The sequence below is a fragment of the Tamandua tetradactyla genome, chromosome 3, assembly GCF_023851605.1.
Source record: "Tamandua tetradactyla isolate mTamTet1 chromosome 3, mTamTet1.pri, whole genome shotgun sequence".
NCBI lineage: Eukaryota > Metazoa > Chordata > Mammalia > Pilosa > Myrmecophagidae > Tamandua > Tamandua tetradactyla.
In genome coordinates, this window is record NC_135329.1 from 44,237,374 (window position 1) to 44,254,025 (window position 16,652).

A 16,652-nucleotide genomic window follows, 5' to 3' on the forward strand; every position below is an offset into this window, starting at 1 on the left:
TGTGCAAGCTGCTCTGCTGCTTGGGCCATAAGATCCAGCAGATCCAATGGTGCCAAAAACTCCTGTGAAGTTCATCCAGACCCTTTATAGGAGCTGCCAACTTCACAGTCTGTCCTGTGGATTTTGGACTCTTCCATTCCCATGGTTGTATGAGATATCTTTATAAATCTCGTATTTACAAATCTCTCCTGTTGGTTCTGTTTCTCTAGAGAACTCTGACTAATACAAATGGATATTAGATTATGTTCTGTAATAGATACAAAGGAATGGGGCTATTTAAAGGGTAATTAGGAAATAATAGATAGAATATTAATGCTAAATTATAGAAGTCCTGAAAGGATTTTTAACTCTTAATTTATTTTTATTAAAAATAAACTTGGAGGACCCGGTTTGATTCTCGGTACCTGCCCATGTAAAAAACAAAAAAAACAAAAAACAAAAAACTTGAATTTAAAAGAAAATCATATTATTGGTAAAGAAGCAACATGCATTTTGCATGTGTTTCCAGAAAAATCTCGAAGAATTTGACAGCATTATATCATTTTAACAGATCAAGACAATAAAAACCATAAACGGAATCAAAAGACAACAGACAGGGTGGGCCACAGTGGCTCAGTGGCAGAGTCCTTGTCTGCCATGCTAGAGACCTGGTTCTATTCCTGGTGCCTGCCCATGCGAAAAAAAAGAGAGACAACGGACAAAGTGGGAAAAAAATATATGCAACCAATATCAGAGAAAATGGCTAATTGCAATATACAAATAACTCTTAAAATTGAAGGGAAAAAACCAAAAGCCAATAGAGAAATGCAATAAAAATATGTGAACACATCCCAGCAAAGATATGATTGCCCTTAAACTTATTAAAAGATTTTCAAAATGCACAATTAGAAAAATGCAAATTAAAACAAAACTGAGATTCCATTTTTCAGGTATCAGATTGTGAACATTTTTTAAAAATGGCAAATTTTCTATAGGCACTGATAAGGGGAAAACTGCAATCTCATGCATTGCTAGTGGGAATACAAACTGGCTAGACACTTTTTGATGGAAATTTGGCAATATCTGTAAAAAATTCTTATGTACTTACTATTCCCCCATCATTCCCCCTAAATATTTTTCCTGAAGGCACATTCCCACAATACAAAAATATACACACCCAAGTTTATGCATGTAGCATTCTTTGTTTGTAATTGGAAACTATTGAAAACGACCTAAATCCCCATACATAAGAGAGTCATTGAATATACTTTGGTACATCCACACCACGGAGCACTGTGCAGTTATATAAAGAATGATGACGATCTCTATAAACTGATGAGTGATTTCCAAAATATGCGTATGTAGTATAAAAACTTTTGTGTAAGAAAGAATGGGAAATAAGAAAATATATTTGCCCTTTTATCTAAAAAGCAGTTCGAGAAGAATAAATCAGAAACTAGTGAATTGGTTTACTTTTAGGGGAAGAAGAGGAATGCAGTAAAATAATGGGGCTTTGGATTAGGATAGATGGTATGAGGGGGAGAGTAACATGTTTTTGATTATACCTTGGTATAGTTTTGGCTTTCAGAACCATGGTAAAGTTTCACATACTAAAAAAAAAAAATCAATCCAAATGAGGGAGAACCCAAATGGAATACAAATAACAACAAATGAAACTAATTATATTACCAATGAAAAACATAACCATGCTGAGGGCAAGGTGGAAAAAAAGAACTAACCTAAGTAACTTGGGAATTTGAGTATGTAAGGTTAAAGAAAAACTATACACAAATATACTGTAGTTAGTCTACATGTTTTTTATAAGTGTATGTGTGAAAAATTCTAAAGATAGTATATGTATGTTCTAAGTGTGACAAATAAGCAAATATGCTAAAGACAATGTGAGTCAGGTTTCTCACTCTCAGAGAAAGCTACACCTAAGCAAAGGGGGAAAGAGTATGTGCTGTTTTTCCATGAATCAGAGATACATATAAACTCAAGATTTTTTTTCTTTATATTTTTAGACTCAAAGTTTTTAAATAGACTTACAAATACATGGATACAGAATTAAATAAAGATGTGTACATATGCACACATATATTTTCTAGCTCTTTCCATTGAGAAAGCCTGGAAACAATGGTGCCAAAAAATAATGAAGTACTTTAAAACAATGGGGTACTTTGAAAGAATAGAAGAGTCAACTCGATGGAATCCCCAAAGGCCCACTCTAAAGAAATTTGAAAAATAAATAATAAAGAAATGAACTATAACCATAGTATAAAACATTATGCATCAGTTCATCCTGATATTTAAAGAAGAGTAAATGAATGAAAAAGAAAGAAATAAAAAACAAATGAGAGGTAAAAGCTCTTTCTTAGAGTGGAAATATAGTAAATATCTAAAATGAAAATTAAGAAATCACCTTTCTAGGGCAGGCCGTGGTGGCTTGACAGGCAGAATTCTCACCTGCCATGCTGGAGACCCGAGCTCGTTTCTGGTGCCTGCCCATGCAAAGAAAAAATAGAATTCACTTTTTGGCACACACCATAATAATTTCTATTGGACTTTAGTCATTAGTGAATGTTAATATAAGTAGGTGTGAGCATGATGAGACATGTTTTATTTATATAAACGTAAGTTACCTTGCTGTCAAGTACTTGTTAATCATAAAGGGGAAAATGAAAGCAAAAATGTCCAAGTGGTCAAGAACATATGTTTGCTCTGAGTTGTTGACTTCAGTAAATGGTCTCATTATCCACTATAAAATAAAGATGATACTGTCAATTTGAAAGTTGCACAGGGTTAGGAATTTTTGCTTCTGTAAAAAAAGAATGTTTCCTCTGCTATAGCAAAACAGGATAGCATAAATATTAAAATTATAGATATATTACAATGTTGACACTTTGAAGAGAGCTTAAATATCTAAAATCCATATTAAAGTTGTTATAGAATATGCTCTCTAGAGTTTTAAGCACATTTGAGATGTTATTTAATCATAATATTAATTATGAATTAGCTGAATTTAGAATTACTTATCTTAAAGAATATCATACTCTGTGACTTTTTTAATCCATTGAGAAAAGGAAAAAGAAATCTTAGCAAAAATGTTATCCTTTATGTAAAATAAGTAAATAAATAAAGGAAGCATTCTTCATTTTGAAGGGCATACACCTTGATAATTAGAGAAAATATACACTTCTGAGTGTTCTTTGCTAAATATTTTATTTTTATACCTCTAGAATAATGTATTTTTCAAATAGTGCTTAGAATTAATGAGAGATAATAAATTTAAAGTATACTATTACTAACTGTGGGATTTATTTCTTTCTCTTTTTCTTTCCTACCTCTCTTACAGAGGTAGAATTATAATTCTGTATTATAATTTATAATTATTCTCTTACTTCCTTGGACTTTTTACATTTTGAAGACCTAAGAAAACACATTGGGTATAAGAAATACTATGTATTTTGGTTCGTACTAAGCATTTTGTATCCTCATTCCTTTTATTACTTTCTATTCTCTTGAAAACCTTCTTAGAATTTTCAATATGCTATATTCTAAATCAATTAAACTTACTGACTTCATATTCAAATTACTTTCCTTACGTTTCAAATGTAGTCATAAGTTCTTCACTCTACTTTTCAGAATAATGATTGAGAGACCGTTACCTATCCCTGCCTTCATTTCAAAGTATAGTTTTGGAATATATTTCCTTAGAAATGCTGAAATTCATATTGTGAGTCAGATTTTTACTAGCTTTCTTCAAGTTGAACCACACTGAATTCTTTTCCCTTACAATACTCATTGATTCTACTAAAATCTCTATGTTTTTAAGGCCCCATTTTTTTTCATAACAAAGCTTGACAAGTGTGATTGTAACACATAAGAAGTGTGATGCCCTGTGATTTGTATAAGGGCTTAAATAAATATTTAGAGATATTTCGTGTTCTGACTTCAGAGTTTCCATGTCGTCAATGAAGAAATCAAATACAACAAACTCTTTAAAAGGCATGATAACCCACCTCCACGTATATGGGTGTCTGGTTGATTTAATGTTATGCTATTAGAAAGATTGAACTTCTTTATAACACTCACTATTCTTGGAGAGCCTCTCATCCTACTTCTCTTCATGTCTCACCTCATTTCTTACCATTCTTTACCCTAAATCACCGTGCTGGCCATGCATTTCTCTCATGAATTTCCTAATTTTACTAGTTCATTCTCAGTCCTGGTTCTGCAAATTTCTCCTGGAATAATATCTATCTGGAATGCGAAGTCTACTCCAACCTAACCTGCATGTTTCAAGTTAGATATTTTCCCTGCTGGGACTCTCCCCATTCCCAATGTAGTATATGCTCTTTTTGTGTGCTTGAATGTGAGTCATTAAGCATTTAGTGATTTCTACTACACACTAAGATGGAGGAATAAAGAAGAAGTTCACACCCCCACACGAAAGAAGTTATAAACCAGACAAAATATATGAAACAAAGGTGTTCACACCTTGACTATCAGGTAGTGAATGAAAGTAATCCCTGATAGAAGTGGAACAAATGTGGTGGGCACTACAATTACCTTATTTTATAGCCAGGAGAGAGGTTCCAGTTCTAGGACAGGGAGGGAAAAATACACGTGATTAGTATTGTTAGTCATCCTGAGTTATGCAATTAGAACTGAGAGTGCAGACAGGGCAAGATGGCTGGAAAGTCTCAGGGCTGAGTACACAAGAGGAGAAGGCTACGCAAAAAAGAGAGCTCTGGAGATCTGCAGGGGCATCCTTTCAAGTCTTATCTGAGTACAAATACTGCATGCATATGATGGAACTACTCAAGACCTGATGCCAATAGTCAAGAAGTTAGGAGTCCACTGTTATCTGAAACACTAAAAACTCTTCTAACAGAGGAGTTACACTCTATCTATTGAAAACTACCCCCAGAGTTGTCACACGTGGGACTTTCTCATACTCTTTCCCATTAGGAATGTAGGGTCACAGTGGATATCAGCATTATAGGAGCTTTGCAGCCCCTCCTATAAGGAACCTGGCCAAGAAATCAGAGAGAGTGTGGCATGGTTTGTCAGTTATCAGCTCCCATCAATTTCATCATTTGGGCTGCTCTTCTCCCATAACTCACCAAGGAACCAAAGTTGTATTCTAATTTCAGAGTATCTGGATTTTAGAACTTTTACCTCTTGGTTTAATTTCCATTGGCAATTAGTATTTTAAGGTGACCTGAGTATCTTTGGCTATTTCTCTCTAAGTAAAATACTTTGTATATATTCCTATTTGGTATCATCTTATTCTGTCTGCCAAAATAATCTGGAATCTAAATCTAGCCCACCAATTCATCAGTGCATATAATGATTGCGTGCTTCATTTCAATCCTCAAATCTCAAATGAATATATTAAATAATATGATCTTGAGTCCTTTCTCCTAAGAAAATGCACTCCCATTTTAACAGTGGATAGCACACTCCTGGACAGAATAGGTAGTCTGAACAGATTTGGCATATTCAATTTCTTCAGCTTATGTTCACATCGATGTTAATTTTCTGGTCTCATGCAATTTGACAGGGATTTAATAGGGAATATATTCTCTCAAAGAAGGTCAGAACACTGGCAGTGAGAGTTAGTGGTATTTTTTTTTAAACTGGCCCCTTGTTATTTTTAGATATTTTATCAACAAACATTAAATGCATTCTACTTAATGTAATTTTCATGCAATACTTGTGAGTTCATGGGGTTTGAAATGTGTGTTTACAAAAAGTGACAGATCATTAACTCAAGATTCTCTCTAGGCCTGACCTCAGTTACAGGTCCAATGACAGTAATTTCTCAAGACTTTTGACTTTTCATCAGAATGTCTCATTTGCTTATACAGTTGATTGCAGTTAATAAACTCCACAGTAATAACCTACCTGTGTCAACTTTGTTCAACAATGTGATCTGTAATCTATTTGGAAATGACAAGCTTTTGATTCCAAAATCTTTAAACATGTCTTTCAATTTTGTTTCATGAAAAATATTTATTTAAATGTAGACCAGAACTGGGTATTTTGTGTGTATCATGATTATTTCTTTGCACAGATGGTTATAATTGGTGGATTATTTTATCTATAGCACAGAATATTGACTATGGTGGCAGAGGATCACGCATGGGCACTAAACATAAAAATATTTCATATTTTACTTACATAAATTTTGTTGTACTAAAATTATACAATCTCAAAAGTTGTCCTATTCTAAATTTACCGTCTACCTAAATCTTCCTTGTTAAAGAAACTGAGTACTGTGTATCAGTAATTTGAAATGTATCAGTAATTGGAAAGTGTAAATGAAAGGTTATTTCTTAACACAAAGACTATTTAGGGAACCAGCATTTAAAATAAGCCTATTATGTGTTACACATTTTCGTATATATATTGTCTTATTTAATGTTCATAACTGTGCAAGATATATATCATTGTTATCTATAATAATGTAGTGAAACAGAGTTTAAGAGGAATTAAGCAACATATGGTATGGAATACATTGATTAGCTAAGTTAAGTAAGATTCTAATACATTTCTCTCTCTCTGGCTCTAAAACCTAAGTTCTTTTAAACAAAAAAGTAAATTTTTAAAAAATTCTGCCTTTTTTGATGAAGATAACAAAATAAAGAAATAATTAACATTTTGTGGATGATTTAGCAGAATTGGTCATTTGTAAATTTTTAACCTATTTTATCTACAACTATGCAACCCAATTCTTAAAGAATAAAAGGTCAAAATTTCATGGAGCTATTGACATTCACTCATTCCTTCAACAAGCAAGGCCTACTGTATACTAGAGACCCATTTAGGCACAGGAGATTAACCAGTGACAAAAGTGACAGAATATATGCTTTCATGGATGTTAAATCCTGAAGTGGGGGAAGATCAGGGCAGAGGCAGATAATGAAAACAAGCATGCAAACAGGCTACAGAATATACCAGAATAGTATAAGTGTTGTGTACAAAAATAAAACTGGGAAGGAGATAGAGGAGGCAGAGAGGAAGTTTTGGGGATAAGATTATGAATGAGGGGATAAGGAAGGTCTCATTGAGAAGATGACAAGAGAAAAAAGAATCCCTTGAAGGCATTGAGGGAATTAATCATTTGCATAAAAGAAAAGTGTTTCAGGCAGAGACATAAAACCATACAAAGGAAAAAAAACATAAAAAGCAGGGATGATAATAGGTTTAATGTATAGCACAGAGATGTTTGTGGCTAGATGAGCATGAGAAAAAAGGAGAGTGGTAGATGAGATTACAGAGATTTAGGGAGGCATATCATATGGTTATATTAAACATTTTAGTTTTATTCTAAGCAATATAAGAAGTCACTGGAGGTATTAAACTGAGCCATGGTTTATGTCCTGAATTATATTTTAAAAGGACCAATCTGGATGAGATGTCACAGTGAGCAAGAAGTAACTAGAGAGACCATGGCAATACTACCCTTACAGATTATTGTGTCTTTAGCAGTGTTAGAAATGGGAATAATGAGAAGGGGTTAAGGTTTATTTGTAATATGAAGCTATAACCAAAAAGATTACTGATCGATTAGAAGTAGAGATACGACAAACAGAGGGGTTAAGGGTGACTCCAATGCTTTTGACTGGTGCAACATGAAAGATGAATTTACAATTATTTTAATCAGGGTAAAGGCTGTAAAATGCAGTGGTAACAAACAAATCATTAAATATCCTAAGCATGAAACAAGAAAATTGTATTTCTCACACATAAAGACAAACAGAGAATTCTCCTCAGGTGTCTCATCTGGCTGGTTTTCCACCAAGCTATGACTTAGGTTTCCTGAGCCATTTCATCTAATGGCACTACCTTCCCATATGAACTCTCATGAGCCATCTAGCAAATCAATTTCATTCACATAGCCAAGAAGGAAAGAGAATGAGTACAAAAATCACACTAAGCCTGATTGTAGCTAAGCAATGCCAAGCCTGACTGTAGCTTGTGGCTAAGCCTGAATGTAGCATAACATTGGTCAGACAACAATATACGGACCAATTTAGAGAAAAAGATAGGAGGGAGAGGTATTGTTTCCTTTTGTGCCAAGAGCAGGGAAGAGGATCAGATATTGTTAAAAACTAGTCTAGAATACAGTAATAATTGAAATGGGGAACATTGTTGATGAGACTATTCGGATCAGGGGATGATCAATAATTAAATGTCAGAGGTATCATGTTTCAGATATCTAATAGACATACAGGCTGAGGTATACACAAAGCAGTTATTTATTTGAGTCTGAAGTTCAAAGTTTGGTAAACACTTAGGAGTTTAAAACTCACAAACCAAAGTGTAGATATTGGGAAAAAAGTCCAAGGACTTGGGGAAAAAATCAGTAGGTTTCCAGGATGTGTTATTAACCAATAAAGAAGATTGAGATATAGGAGCAGTTGGGGCAAGAGGAAAACAAAGAGAGTGTGATGTTAAAAAAAATTAGGCACAGAAACTGTAACCAGAAGGAGACAATGATCACTTGTATAAAATATTCATAGGCGAAACTTAAGTTCCAGCCATGACAGAATAATGGGTCTTAAAATTACCATACAGCTGTAAAAAAGCATAAAACTGCAAAAAACATATGAGGCAAATGATTTTATTCATTGGAATACAGTGAAATTGAGGAAAGTAGCCATACCTGCTAAACTATTCATTAATCAAAGCTTTCTTGCCTCAGGGCATTTCCCAAATGACAGCAGGAATTTGGAGCCCAAACAGAGAAGAGCTTTGGGGAATACAAAAGAAGAGTCCATGAAGCTTGAGGTGTCTGGAATTTGTAGGGCTAGATACCATGGAGACGGAAGCTCTGGAGAGGAGAGAAATCTGACTGTGGTCCCTTGAATGAAGGCCTAAATGATAACATGCACATGCAAAAGTGACACTCTTTGAGGCCTAATAGAGAAAATAACTTCAAGATCCATGTGATAAATGGAAAATCTAAATGCCTCATATTATCGGAGAATTTTTAATTTCATCTAGGCAAAGAGGAAGTCAATATAAACAATTAGAGGCACACAGAGAATAAAGAAAGAAAAAAGTTAACGAAATATCATGGACCTATAGTAAAATATCAAGCAATTGCATTTAACGAAGTACAATTGAAGTTACGGAAAGAGAGGATAGAGAGATAAGAAGAGAATATCTTTTGAAAAATAGTGGTCAAAAGTTCCCTAAATTTGGGAGAAAATGTCAATCCACAAATAAACAAGCCCAACAGACCCATAACAAGATAAATATAAATTAAACAACAGCTAAGTGCACCACAGATACATTTCTAAATATTAACATAAAAAGAAAATAGTAAAAGCGAGTTGTACACCCCCCTCCCCCAAATGATCATTATATGCAAGGGAACAATGATAAGTCAATCATGTCTTTTCAACCTAATTTGTGCATATAGAATAAAATGGAATGATGTATTTAAAGTGCAGAAAAAAAATAACTCTCACTCCAGAATTCTATATGTAGTGATACCATCCTTCAAAAATAAAAGCAAAACAAAGATATTGTGAAAAGAAAAAAATATGGCAGAATTCATATCAGAATCCTGCATAATGAAGAAAACAGTAAAAGGATTTCTTCAGGATGAAAAGAAATGATACCAGATAAAAATCTGAGGTCTTCTTTGTTTAAAGTAAAAAAATAGCAATTTTTAATTTTTTTTTTGTTGAAATATAACATATATACAAAAGGCAATACATTTCCATGCACCTTTTAACATGTAGTTATAGAACAGATTTTGAAGTCTGGTATGGGTTACAGTTCCACTATTTTTCATTTTATCTTCTAGCTAGTCCAAGATACTGGAGATCAATAGAGATATCAGTATAATGATTCAATAGTCATACTCATTTGTTAAATCCTATCTTCTCTTGTATACTCTTCATTCTCTTTAAAAAAATATATATGCATAAAAGCAATAAATTTCAAAGTACATCACAACAATTGGTTTTAGAACAGATTTCAGACTTTGATATGGGTTGCAATCCACAATTTCAGGTTTTTATTTCTAGCTGCTCTAAGGTATTGGAGGCTGTATTAGTTAGGGTTCTCTAGAGAAACAGAATCAACAGGGAACACTCACAAATATAAAATTTATAAAAGTGTTTCATGTGACCACGGGAATGCAGAGTCCAAAATCCGCAGGGTAGGCTGTGAAGCCCACGACTCCGATGGATGGTCTGGACGAACTCTACAGGAGAGGCTCGCTCACCAAAGCAGGAAGAGAGCCTGTCTTTTCTGAATCCTCCTTAAAAGGCTTCCTGTGATTAGATTAAGCATCACTCATTGCAGAAGACACTCCCCTTTAGGTGATTACAAATGGAATCAGCTATGGATGCAGCTGACGTGTTCATGATCTAATTCTATGAAATGTCCTCATTGCAACAGACAGGCCAGCACTTGCCCAAACAGACAAACAGGTACCACCACTTGGTCAAGTTGACACATGAACCTGGCCATGACAGAGGCTAAAAGAAACATCAGCATAATGATTCAGCACTCATATTCATTTGTTAAACCCAACCTTCTCTGTATAACTCCACCATCAAGTTTGATCTTTCTCCCACTTTTTAGGGATATTTGGGCTATACCCATTCTAACTTTTTCATGTTGGAAGGGGCTGTCGATAATGTGGAATATGGGCATGGAAATAGTTGATGTTCTGAAAGGGCTGGCACTTCTGATTTCAGGATGTGTCTGGTCCAGGGACCCCTCTGGAGGTTGTAGGTTTTGGAAAGTTATGCTAGTGCATGGAATCTTTGTAGAATCTTATATAATGTCCTAGGTATTCTTTAGGATTGGCGGGAATGGTTTTGATTGGGGTTTAGCAAGTTATGATAAGTAGCAATGTCTAATTTAAGCATGTGTAAGAGTGACCTCTGATGTAGCCTCTCCATCCTATTTGAACTCTCTTGGCCACTGATACCTTACTTGTTATACTTCCTTTCCCTTTCTGGCCTGGAGGGCATTATTGATCCCATGGTGCCAGAGTCAGACTCATCCCTGGGGATAAAACAGCAGTTTTGTGGGGTTTAATTCCTAGAGATTCATCAGCAGAAGAACTAAAACAAAACCCCAAAATCCAAAAATCTAATAGAAGAAATACAATTAAATTATAAATAAAAGTCATTTGTTCCAAAATAGGGAGGAAATAAAAGAATAAAGAAAAGGAAAAATAGGAAGCATAACAAAATGGTATATTTAAATAAAAACATAAGAATATTTACCTTAAACATTAATATACATACACGCATATATGCATATATATATACACACATACACAGTACATCATGCACAGTAGAATTGAACTGGGAAAAATGTAGACTATACAAAAAATCAAGATAAAACTATATATAATGGTTGAAAGAAAACAAAGACAATTCACATCATTGAAACATGAATCAAAAGACAGCTTAAATGGCTACATTTACCCAGAGAAAGTAAAAAAGCGAAATAGTATCACCAGAGTAAAATAAATGTATCCTATAATGATTAAATGATCAGTTCATTGACAAGAAACAAACTTCCTAAATCAACATTTATGTATTTATTGGGTTTGAAATGCAAGAAGGAAAAAAACAGACCTGACAGAATTAAATGGAGAAAAACACAATTCAGTAATTACAATTTGATATTTTAACATTTCCTCTCCAAGATTTTCTACAAGTGCATTAAAAACCAACAAATACTTAGAATATTCAAATAATATCCAACAAATTTAACCTAATTGATATTCATGGTGCCTAACCACTGCAGAATTCACATTCCTTTCAATGCACATGGCATTAAATTCAACAAAATAGAGATAAAATAACTCACAATTAATTTATAATGATTAATATTTTACATATTATGTTCTCTCATCACTATGGAATTTAATTAGAAAGTTTAAAGGCAAAATCTAATAAAATTTCAAATATGTGTAAATTAAATGACATACATCTAAATAACCTAAAGATCAAAGAAATATGAAAGTGAAATTGGAAAATATTTCAAATATAATGACAATGGGGATATAATATAACAGAGTTTGTCAAAGTCAGCTAAAGCAGGAATTCAGAGGGAAGTGTATGCCTATATATGCCCATACAAGAAAAATCATGTGACCATCTTGATAGGTGCATAAAACAGCATTTGTCAAAATTATGTGCCCATTCACATTGTAATACTCTTATAAACTACGAATAAAAGGAAAACTCATCAGTGTGAGTAATATAATTTACTAAAATCCCTATTTAATTGTGAAAGGCTTAGTCCTATTCCCCTAAAGGCTGGAATAAGGTAAGAAGGTCAACTCTTAACTGTTCTGTTCAAAATTGTACTGTAGGACCTACTTGGGGCAATAAGTGAAGCAAAAGACATAAAACATACAGATTTGAAAGGAAGGAGCAAACATTACTTATTTAAATCATTACTGTTGTGCATCCAAGCTTATCAGCATTATCCACGGGAACTACTAGAATTCATACATGATACGAGGCCACAAGAGACAACATCAATATATAAAAATAACTTAAAAAGAACTTTATGCTGTATCTCCAAAATCACTTTGGTTTATTATGTCACTAAACTACTTTAGTTTAAATTTATTGAAAGATGTGTAAGATCAGAACAAGAAAAACTGTAAATTTTTGCTTAAAGGAAATTTTAATAAGTAATAATAAAGCAATATACTGTGCTCAAAGATGGAAGATTCAATATTGGCAAGATGTCAATTCTATGCAAATTGATTTATAAATTAAATGCAGTTAATAAAAATATCAATAGATTTTTAGGGAAAACTGGCAAAATGACAAAAATTTACAGGGAATTACAAATTATCTAGGATAGCAAAAATAACTTGTAAAAACAGAATAATTTAGGTGAATTTATGCTACATGTTTTTAGGACATATAAACCCCTTATAATTTAGGTGGTATGGCATTCGTATAAACACAGATATGTAGATCAATGGAAAAGAGATTATGAAAGTTGCAAAGTAGCATGTTAAAATGCTTTATAAATATTCCTCATATTTTTAAGGAAGTAAAGGAAAGGTTGATTATGATGTGTATAGAAATAGAGAACAGAAAACTATCTAAATCAAAGGTCTGGTGATGAAAATTTCAATATCATAAATGAAGATATGTACTAAGGAAAATGAACAGCTGATGAGGTAATATTAAAGTAAAGATTTGGAAACTTGAGAATAAAGCAATCAAAACTACCTAAGCTATTCATTTTGATTACTTTATCTATATTTTTTCTGTTTTATAGTTCACAATTTTTCCACATATCAGCTTTTGCCTCATTCTTTTCCTTGCTATCAGTTTAATTTGATCTTTTTTTCAATCTTCTCAAGATGGAAGCTTAGAGTCTTGGTTTGAGACTTTTTTTTTATTTGCAAGGAAATGTCTTAGTTTCTCCATAACTTTTGGTGACAGTTTTGCTGGGTATATTATTCTCAGGTAGCAGAGTTTTTGTTCTTTCAGCCTCGTATATACATCCTCCCACTGCGTTCTGGCCCTCATGATTTCTATTGACACATCCAATGTTAATCTTATTAAATATCCCTTACATATGTTATATCACTTCTCTCATGCTGTTTTAATATTCTGTATTTGTTCTTCATATTGAACAGTTTGATCATATGGCTCGGTATAAATTTGTTTGGGTTCATTATCCTTGCTATTCCTTGGGTATCTTGGATTTATATATACATACTCTTTTACCAGATTTGGGAAGTTTTCTGCCATTACTCTTTCAAATGTTTTGTTTTTTTTTTTCTTTCCAAGGCTGCTATCATGCATATATTGGTACATTTGGTGGTGTCACACAAGCTTCTCAGGTTCTGTTCACATTTTTCTTTTTTTTTTTCTTTCTGATCTTCAACCTGGGGAATTTCAGTTGTTCTTGATTGAGTTCACTGAGCCTTTCTTTTGCCTCCCGCACCCTGCTCTTGGATCCCTCTGTTGAATTTTTCAATAGTGTTCCAGTATTTCCATTTGGTTCTTCTTTATAATCTCTGTCTCATTATTGAGACTCTTATTTTGTTCATCTATTGTTTTCCTGGTCTTCTTTAGTTCTTTGTCCATCTTTTCCTTCAGTTCATTGATAGTGTTTGTGAGATGTGTCCTAAGACCTTTCATTAGTAATTTCAGAAACGTTTCTTCAAGAATATTTTCCATTGAGTTATTTTTTCTTTGTGATTGGGCCATATTTCCTGTCCCCTTGTACGTTTTCTAAATTTTTTTTTGAGAATTGAATGTTCTGAGTATTATGTGATGACCATTAGAAGTTTAGTTCCCACCTGCTTCAGTCAAACAGAGTAAGACTAACAGAAAACAAAGAAGGAAAGTAAGAGAGAGAGGGAGAAAGGAAAACATCATAAACAGATAAAGCACTCACTAAAAAATAAGAAAAAAACAATGAAGCGCATTGCTCTCCAATTCCTTATTGTGCGTTAGTAGGAAATCACAAGGGATGAATTCATCCCTCATGGATTCATCAGACCAAAAATATATAAAATAAACAAAAAAAGAAAGAAAGAAAAACAAACAAAGAGGGGAGTTCTGGGAAGATGATGGAATAGGATAAGTGGAGTTCAACCCTACTCCAAGGAATAGCAAAAAAAAAAAAAAAGGAATACGAGGGTGACTGAAATGGTAATTCCAGGGTGTAATTGACATGAGAGAGTATTCTACATCATGTAGGGAAGCCCTGGTTGTAAAAGCTGAGGAACTGAAAAGCAGAGAACCGGAGACTTTCTGGCTGGTGCAAATAGCCTAATGCAGAAGCCTGGAGCCCTCAGGAGTGCATGGACAGGGAGCTGGGGACTGGGAAGTAAGCCAAGCCACATTGCTTTAACACACTACCCTCACCAGTGTAGCCCTGTGACATGTGATTCTCTCTACACCCCACACACCTGAACCGTGTCACCATGCTCCCCTGCCCCACTTAAAGCACTCATGCCTCACCAACCCTCCATGTGCATACCCGCCCCACACCACCATCCCAAGTGCATGCATGCCTTCCTGAGCCCAACCCACCTCTCTTGAAAAAGTGCAGTCTTGACCCACCCCTCCTGAGACTTAGCTCCTCATCCCTGCCCCCTGCAGGTGGGCTACAGTGCATAAAAGCCACAGGCGCTTACCTCCATACCCAGGCTACATGCACTCCAGACCATATGGTCATGCAACCCCACCCCACCCCACGCTGAGTTCTGCACAAATGTTCAGCAATTTATAGCCCTCCCAGATCTGCTTGTGAGCATGACCCCCAGTCATGTTCCCCAGCTCTGGGCAAGTGCTGACCTGTGCAGGCAGGCCACATCTGCCCCCAGTCCACACAGGCACAACAGCACAACACCAACTTGCTGCTCAGAGCTCTGTGCATGTGCACAAAGGGCCATGTGCCCTATACGAGTGCACATCAGGGCGTTACCACTTACCCACGCACTTGCACAGCCACATCCTTCCCATCCATTGGGTACTCATGCTCATAGGCTTCAGCATAGCATCCCTTACCTATGCTTATACCTGTGCTGCAATGAACCACTGCACTATTGTGCCCCACCCTATGCCCTGCATCCTGCTCCATGTCCATCCCAAGAATACAAGGTTTTAGACAAATGAAGGAAATCAACTTCCAAAGTAAACCAATCAAGATACTTCTATGCCATGAAGGCAGCAGAAGATCACTAAGTATATCATGATGCACATAGATACAGCCCAGCCTAACAACCACATTAAAACACCAGACGAGACACAGACATTGGAACAACTAATCAAAGACGTTCTATAACTCTACTAAATAAAATAAATCGTGTTTATTTAGTTTATATATTTTCTTTATTAAATAGCTAATGGCAATAAAGGAGATCAAGAAGACACTAGAAGAGCGTAAAGAGGAATTTGAAAGAATCAATAGAAAAATAGCAGATACCACAGAGATTAAAGATGCTGTAGACCAAAAAAAAAAACATACCAGAGATATACAACAGCAGATTTGAAGAGGCAGAAGAAAGAATAAGCAAATTAGAGGGCAGGACAACAGATTTTGAGCACTCAAGACAGCAAATGGCAAAAAAAAATGGAAACATTTGAATTGAATCTCAGGGAAATGATGGACAAAACAAAGTTCACAGATATAAAAATCACTGGTGTCCCGGAAGGGGAAAATAGGAATAAAGGGCTAGGAATATTAGCTGAGGATATAATGGGGTAAAACTTTCCAACCCTTTAAAGGACATAAATATGCAAGTCAAAGAAGCTCAATGAACTCCAAATAGAATAAATCAAAATAGGCCTGCTCCAAGACACATACTAATCAGTCTGTCAAATGTTGAAGAGAAGCAGAAAATCCTGAAAGTGACAAGAGAAAACAATCTACTACATATAAGGGTAACCACATTAGAATGAGTTCAAACTATTCAACTGGCATGATGGAGGTGAGAAGGAAGTGGTATGATATATTTAACATCCTGAAAGAGTAAGGTATCATACACGCATAACAGGTGACTTTCTGTTTGCTTTTTTCCTTTTAGTTTGGTGAATCATTGTTCTCAGGGCAACTCTTCCCACAAAGCTGGTAATACTTCATTGAACTTCTGATGAATCTTCTCTGGGTCTACCCCTGTAGCCAACAAGTCTGCC